Source organism: Chrysochloris asiatica, unplaced genomic scaffold (assembly GCF_000296735.1).
Source record: "Chrysochloris asiatica unplaced genomic scaffold, ChrAsi1.0 scaffold00120, whole genome shotgun sequence".
NCBI lineage: Eukaryota > Metazoa > Chordata > Mammalia > Afrosoricida > Chrysochloridae > Chrysochloris > Chrysochloris asiatica.
Window position 1 is genome coordinate 6,736,522 of NW_006408638.1, and position 7,499 is coordinate 6,744,020.

The 7,499-nt window shown below is 38.7% G+C and overlaps 2 pseudogenes; one reads left to right on the forward strand and one right to left on the reverse strand.

Moving 5' to 3' along the window:
• Positions 1-2,782: 2,782 nt before the first annotated feature.
• On the forward strand, positions 2,783-3,344 carry LOC102832912 (annotated as a pseudogene).
• A 1,575-nt stretch (positions 3,345-4,919) lies between these two features.
• On the reverse strand, positions 4,920-7,337 carry LOC102820921 (annotated as a pseudogene).
• Between the last annotated feature and the right edge of the window lie 162 nt (positions 7,338-7,499).

A 7,499-nucleotide genomic window follows, 5' to 3' on the forward strand; every position in this document is an offset into this window, starting at 1 on the left:
ACACTTCTTAAGGTGGTGTTTAATTTCTCTAACTCTTCCCTGAAGGGCCCAGATATGGCACTACTGGATAAACACTGGGCTGCTCATTACAAGGCTTGCGGTTCAAACCCACCAGTTACTGCTCAGAAACCCTATACATGGTCAATATAAGTCAAAACTGACATGAAGGCACTTAATAACCTTCTATCTAGTGAATAGTTTTCCCTTTCCTCCAACCCCCTGTAATCATCACAGAATGTTTCTTTTAGCAAGAAAACATTTTCTTAACTTTTTACAACAGTAGTCTTATACATTTGTCCCTTTGTGACTAACTCTATTCAGCATAATGTTCTCCAGATTCATCCATGTTTTAAGGTGTTACACAGATTCATTATTATTTAATGTTGTGTAGTAGTTCATTGTGTGTATATACCAAATTTATTTAACCTTTCTTCTGTTGATGGGCATTCATTTGGACTGTCTTCATCTTTTTGCTATTGTAAATAGTGCTGCAATGACTATGGGTATGCATAGATCTATTCGTGTCACAGATCTCATTACTTGAGGATATATACCAAGTAGAGCAATGGCTGGATCATACGATATTTCTCTTTCCAACATCTTGAGAAAATGCTGTGCTGTTTTCCACAGTGGTTTCACAATTTCATAGTCCCACCAGCAGTGGAAGGGGTTCCCAGTCTCCACACGCTCACCAGCAATTGTTGTTTTCTAGTGTTTTGAATTTTGTTATCAATGCTGTGATAAGATGATATCTCATTTTTATTTGCATTTCTATGATGGTTAATGGTCCCGAGCATTTCTTCATATTTGTTGGCCACCTGAATTTCTTTAGTGGTCTGTTCATGTCTTATGCCAATTTTTAAAGTGGATTATTTGTGTTCTTCTTATTGAGGTGTTGAAGTGTTCTCTAAATTTTAAAGAGTAGTCCCTTATTGGATATGTCATTGTCAAAATTTTTTTCTCAGTCTGTGGGTTCTCTTCTTAATCTTTTGGTGAAATCTTTTGATGCACATAAGTCTCTGTTTCTTAGGCGATCCCAGGCATCAATTTTGTCTTCTTCTTTTTGTATTTTTAGTTATGTTTGTTTGATGGTGTATTTATACCATGTACCAGATCAGAGCTCCTAAATTTGTCTGTTTTTTTCATTGACAGTCTTTGAAGTTCTAGGTTTCACATTTAGGTCTTTAATCCACATTGAGTTTGTTTATTTATATGGCATCAGCTATGGGCCTTGTTCATTCTTCTGAAAACCAGTTTCCAGTTTTGCTAGCACCAGTTGTTGAACAGACTATTTCTTCCCCATTTGATGTGTCTTGGACCTTTGTTGAAGATTAACTGACCATAGTGGATGGATTTACTTCTGGATTCTCACTTATGTTCCAATCATCTATATGCCTTCCACTGCATTAGTCCCAAGCTAGAAACCACTGTTTTGATGGAATTTTTACTTTTTTGTTTTGAAAATATCCTAACAAGACTGAGAAAATTTGTCTGTAGTCATCCACTGATCACAGAGACATCTTGAAATATATTTTGTATGAACTGGAAACCCAATTCATATTGACTTATCCTTGTAAATAGGTAAATATGAGGGGCTTCAAGAAGTTTGTGGAGAAATGAATTGAAAAGATAATAGAATGTTTTGAAGTCTTCTTGTATATAAAGTATCAGATGGCGATAAGTGATATGAGGGCTAAGGGAGAATGCTGGAGAAGGGAGAAGTTACTATTTATAAAAAGTTGGTTGAAAAATGCTTTTCAAATTGTCTGCACATTGCACAACACCTTTAATTATCCGCTCCAAGTCAGGCGCTTTGACTAGAGCTGTTTGCTAGAAGGAAAAGCCACCCTTTTCGCCATACAAAGATACTGTCTGTCTTTAAGCCATGTGCTTTAAAGACAGTATCCACTGAGAGTGTATACCTTTTCTAATTTGCACAGACTGAGAAGGTGACATTTAAGCAGAGACCTGAAAGAAGTGAAAGTGAGCAATGAAGATATGAAGGAAGGAATTTGAAGTAGAAAGAATAGTAAGAACAAACACCTTGAGGGAGCATTCAAGGTACAACAAGGAGGCTAGTGTAGCCAGAGAAGGGTGGGAAAAGAGAATTGAAGATGAGATCAGAGGAGTAATTAAAAGTCTATCACATAAGCCACAGGACATTGAAAGGACTAGATTTTTGCTCTGTGTGATATGGAAAGACTAGATAGCTTTAAGCAAAGAAGTGACATCTGATTCATGTTAAATAGGATTGTTGTTAAATGCCAATTTTTTGGTTCAGATTCATAGAAACATAGAGTTTCCAAGGAATGGCTTGTTTGAACCACTGACCTTGCAGTCCAGTGCTTATCCTACAGGACACCTTTAATAGAATTGTTGTTGTTGTTAAGTGCCAACTCATACTGACCCTGTGTTGGGCTTCTGAGATTAACTGTAAGTAAACGCCATGAGAGCAAAGCTTCCCTCCCCCCACCATTTTAATCACAGTTTTATCCCCAGGGTCCAGTACAGTGCCTGACATACAGTAAGTACTTTAAAATTAGTTAAGTGAGTCAATTGGATTCATGTTAAAAGAATCACTCTGACTGCTATATTGAAAGTACAACATAAGAAAGACACCATTTAGGAGGCTATTGCAGTAGCAAAGATAAAAGGCAATAGTGGGTTGGACAGAATAGTAACAAGAGTAGGTAGTGAGGCAGTGCTGACAACCACCTGACGGAGAAGCTGAGATCAACAATGAATTTGAAATATTTAAAGTGCATATAGAACTATTTCAGCAATGCAGACAATTAAGTGTATTGTTGTGGGTGATGGTGCCATTGATAAAACATGTCTCCTGATATCCTACACAACAAACAAATTTCCATCTGAATATGTACCAACTGTTTTTGACAGTTATGATGGATAGAGAGCCATATACTCTCGGACTTTTTGATACTGCAAGGCAAGAGGATTATGACAGATTACAACTGATGAAGTTATCCACAAACAGATGTATTTCTAGTCTATCAGTTGTCTCTCCTTCCGTATTTGAAAATGTGAATGAAAAGCTGGTACCAGAGATAACTTACTACTGTCCAAAGACTCCTTTCCTTCTTGTTGGCACTCAAATTGATCTCAGAAATGACCCTTCTACTACTATTGAGAAACTTGCCAAGAACAAACAAGCCAATTACCCTAGAGACTGGCAAAAAGCTGGCCTGTGACCTGAAGGCTGTCAAATATGTGGCATGCTCTGCTCTGCACTCACATAGGAACACCTAAAACTATTTGACAAAGCAATATTGGCTGTCCTGGAGCCTTCAGAACCGAAGAAGAGCCACAGGTGTGTCCTGCTATGAACATCTCGCCAGAGCCCTTTCTACCCAGCTGGTGTCGGTGACATACTAAAAGCAATGTTTAAATCAAACTAAAGATTAAAAAGTAAAATCTGTTTTTGCATTAATGACAAATTCCCTGCACCTACCCATATGCATTTGAGAGAGACAAAGCCCATAGGTATGGCCCCCTTCCCCACACCCAGTACTAGTTAGTTTTGAGTATTGTCAGACTAGATTTTGTTTCATAGCCCCACCCCCACTAAAAAAGCAAGACATGCTTGTTGACGACTCTGTAACAGACTAATTCCAACTGCTGAAGCTGCTCTCTAGCTCCACCTTGGAGTGTAATCTGGGGCATCTTAGTGTTTTTGTTGTGTGTTTTTAAAAATCATTTTTGGGGGGAATGTGTGGGAGTCCATTTTAGTTAGTCTTGTTTTTGTTTCCTAATTCATTAACCAGTGGCCAGCCCTTAAGGAGACGAGGACAGGACTGATTTCACATTCCACTGAATGAAGTTTAGAAACCAGGTCCCCCACCTGATGCTCTTTGGAAGTACAGTGAATGCCTTGTGTGATAACATACTCCTTGTTGAAAGTTGCCTTTCTCTCCACCCTTGAGAAAGTTCAGTATTTGATAAAACTCATGAAAGTGGGTGGAACCAGTCTTGCCCCTCCTATTTGCTAGGATGCACTATGTATGTGATTGTGACTTTCAAGGAACTTTGTTTGTCATTTACTGATGTTTTTTAAGTCAATTTTTAACTTCTTTTACTGATAAACGAAGAAAAGTATTTGCACCTTTTGAAATACACCAAATGAACTGAGTTTATACTTTAAAAAAAATATTATTTTCCCTGTCAGTCATTGTCTTATGTGCTTAGCTTAGATGTGCAGTTTAATAGTGTAAGATACGGTGTTCTTGGAACACAGCTGCAGACCCGGTGTATAGAGGAAATATGAGAGGTGGTACTTGCAGACAGATGTCTGTGGAATGATTCACATCCTCTTTCAAGTGATGGGGATGGAGGCCTGCTTCCTGAATAAGCTTGGGGTGGGAGTGGGGAAAACATTGAACAGTGGGGCCAGTCAGGGAAATCCCCCTTTTCTGTCTTACATTTGAGGAAATCTAGAGCAGCCAGTGAGGCTCTCTAGTTTAATAAAAATCATGGAAAGAGTCTTCTGAAGACTCTCCATAGTGTTCATAGGGATTTTATCCACTTATTTTGGTTGCAGTTTCCAGTTTCTTAAAATATCTAGGTAATTTTTCCACCTTCCCCAAACCCTAATCTATTGAGTCATCAGTGTTGAACCAATGCTTTCTCCTGTCTCAATTCTTCATATATGCAGTCTTTTCAGATGTATTAAACAAACAACAACAAAAGAGTAGGTAGTGAGAGGTAGTCAAATCTGAAAATAGTACTTTGAAGGTAGTATTGGCCATTATCTTTGATTTTTATTTATTATTTTTGACAGGCAAACAAAGGCTTGTGTTATTGAACAACTGATCTATATAATTGCTAAGGTCACTAAGTACAGACAAGAGAGGGGGAGCTTTATTTCTTGGTCTCTTCCTCCTTAGACAGAGTCTTGATCATCCTCAGGGATACTTGCATGCTTCCTTGGTCTTAAACCTGCATGCATCAGACTGGTCAGCCAGGAGCTACTTGCGGGCTTTGTCTTCCTTTAACTTGTGGATATGGCTTGTTTGTAAACACATTCTCCATGAAAATCGGCTTGTTTGTAAACACATTCTCCTTCACTTTCAGGTACAGGCCTTGATACATGTGGCTGTCAGTCTTCTTAGGTTCACAATAACTTCTCAACAGGCACAGAATTCTCACCCTCATCATCCAGGTCACCTTCTTGGGCATTCGAGCATTGGCAGTACCCTTTCGCATACTTATGCCTGCACTTTCAGATGGCTAAAGTATTTTTTTAGGCATTGAGCCCAAGAATAGATGGTTGTAATAGTTTTGCAGATGAGCAGATCATCTATGATCAGTTCCCGGATTTACTGATGGCAAGTTGGCATTGGTGATTTCATTGGTCTAGTGGAGGTCCAACCAGACCTTCTTTTCACAGTGGAGAACACTGGAGCCAAGCTTCTTCTGAAGCTTGAGTCTACTCGTGATTGCAGCCACAGAGCCCAAAGGAAAAGACTCTTGGCAGTTCTTTATTTTTTGAGGGGTGATCCTTTATTTGGACCATAAAGTAGGGGAACAATGTCCAGCAAAATTAGTCCAGTTTACAACTAATCCACCTCAGACTATATATGCTGTCATTGTTAAATGCCATCAAGTAGGTTCTAACCCATGGGGACCATGTATAGTGTTTCCTAGGAGCAGCTGGTGGGTTTGAACAGCTGATCTTGATGTTCAAACTGACATTGCAATCCAGAGTGTATCTTGATGCACCACTCCAGGACTCCATACATATTGTTACTGTTTTTGTTAAGTGTCATGGATTTGGTTCCATCCCATAGTGACTTTCTATCAAGTGCTTATCCTACAGAATCATACCAGGACTTCTCATATATATTAGGAAGTTCTAAAAATGATCACAATCATCTCACACTCTAACAAAAGAGGTTGGTTTCCCATGCAGGCAAGAAGGCAGTGGGGAGACATATAAAACCCTGAAAGAGAAAAAACTGCTACGGGATTTTGCCAAAGCCAACCCTGCACTACAAAACATCCTAAAGGGAGTTCTGTGGACTGAGAACAAACAAAAACAGACAACAGCCAGAGATTAACATACATGGCAGCACCTCCCAGAACTGAATTGCCAGACAGAAGAGTCAAGAACAGGAAAACAGAACAAACTCAGAGAATCTGGGAGGTCAATCTGTGATCAAAAGATTACAATGTAAAAGAAGGTAAACACATAGGAACAGAGATCCAGATGGTGAGAAGGTCAGGCAGTTTACAGGATAAAATAGACTGCACTAAATGGAGGGAAAGGTTAATGGAACATAAGGTAACCTCAAAGAAAATTAACACTTTACAACGTATCAAGAAAATGAAAATCCAAGAAGAACATGGAAGCATTAAAACTATGAGGAAACTTACAAGAAAGAACACATAAACCAGTTGCCCACAGGAGAAAGACAGACAGAACTAAGAAAGCAGCAACACCACAAACACAAAAAAACATAATGGTAGCAATTAATCCGTACCTATCAATAATTATACTGAATGTAAACAGATTAAATGCACCACTTAAGAGATAGAGGGTGGCAGAATGGGTAAGATAATATGCTGTCTGCAAGAGACACATCTTACACACAGAGACAAAAACACATTAAAAAGTCAATGGAAAAAAATATACCAAGCTAATTTCAATATAAAGAGGTTGGTTTCCCCCTAAACAGAATGGCATCTAAAAATTTCACAGCAGACATGGGTACATTCTTCTGTCCTGTGCTTCTGAGAAAAGCTAATAGCTCACCTCTTCCAGGTAGTCACCTGGGGTGCCAGCAGCCTCTTCCTTGAACATTTTTTTTCTTAAAGCTTTTATTATGAATTGAGTGATAGTTCGCATGGAAGAACATTGGTTTTGCACTCTACCAACCACATTTTGTTTCATTGCAATTATTACAATACCCTCCATTCACCACTGGTTAACAGTATATGCCTCTATTCCCTATTTTGTTTTTTATAATGTATACAAAAATATGCAGGAATAGATAATTGTTTAAACAACCAAAAGGGCACATTTTGCAAGCCAGCCTTCTACCAGCCAGCACACAGCCTCTCTTTCTGAGTTTAGAGTCCTCAGCTGCTCTCTTTCTCCATGCCATCACCTCCTGGCAGTTATTTTTTAATACATTGTATCTTCATTATCTAGTGATGCTAAATCAGAAATGCCATCAGTGAGTGGCTTTAATAAACAGAGATTTATTTTCTCAAGCCAGGAGACTACAAGTCTGAATTCTGTGAGCTCCAGGAGAAAGTCCTTGCCTCTTTTCTGCTTCTGTTTCTGGGTTCTCTTCATGTGACTTGGTATCTTCCCCCATCTCTGCTTGCAGTTGGTATCTAATGTATTTATTTCATTTCTCAAAGACGATTGATTTAGGATACACCCTACATTGATAATCATTGGTTTCACAGAATTCTATCATGTATTCTCCAGCATCATTTCTATCACCAAGGCCATCTTTTCCAACTACTGATCCTTC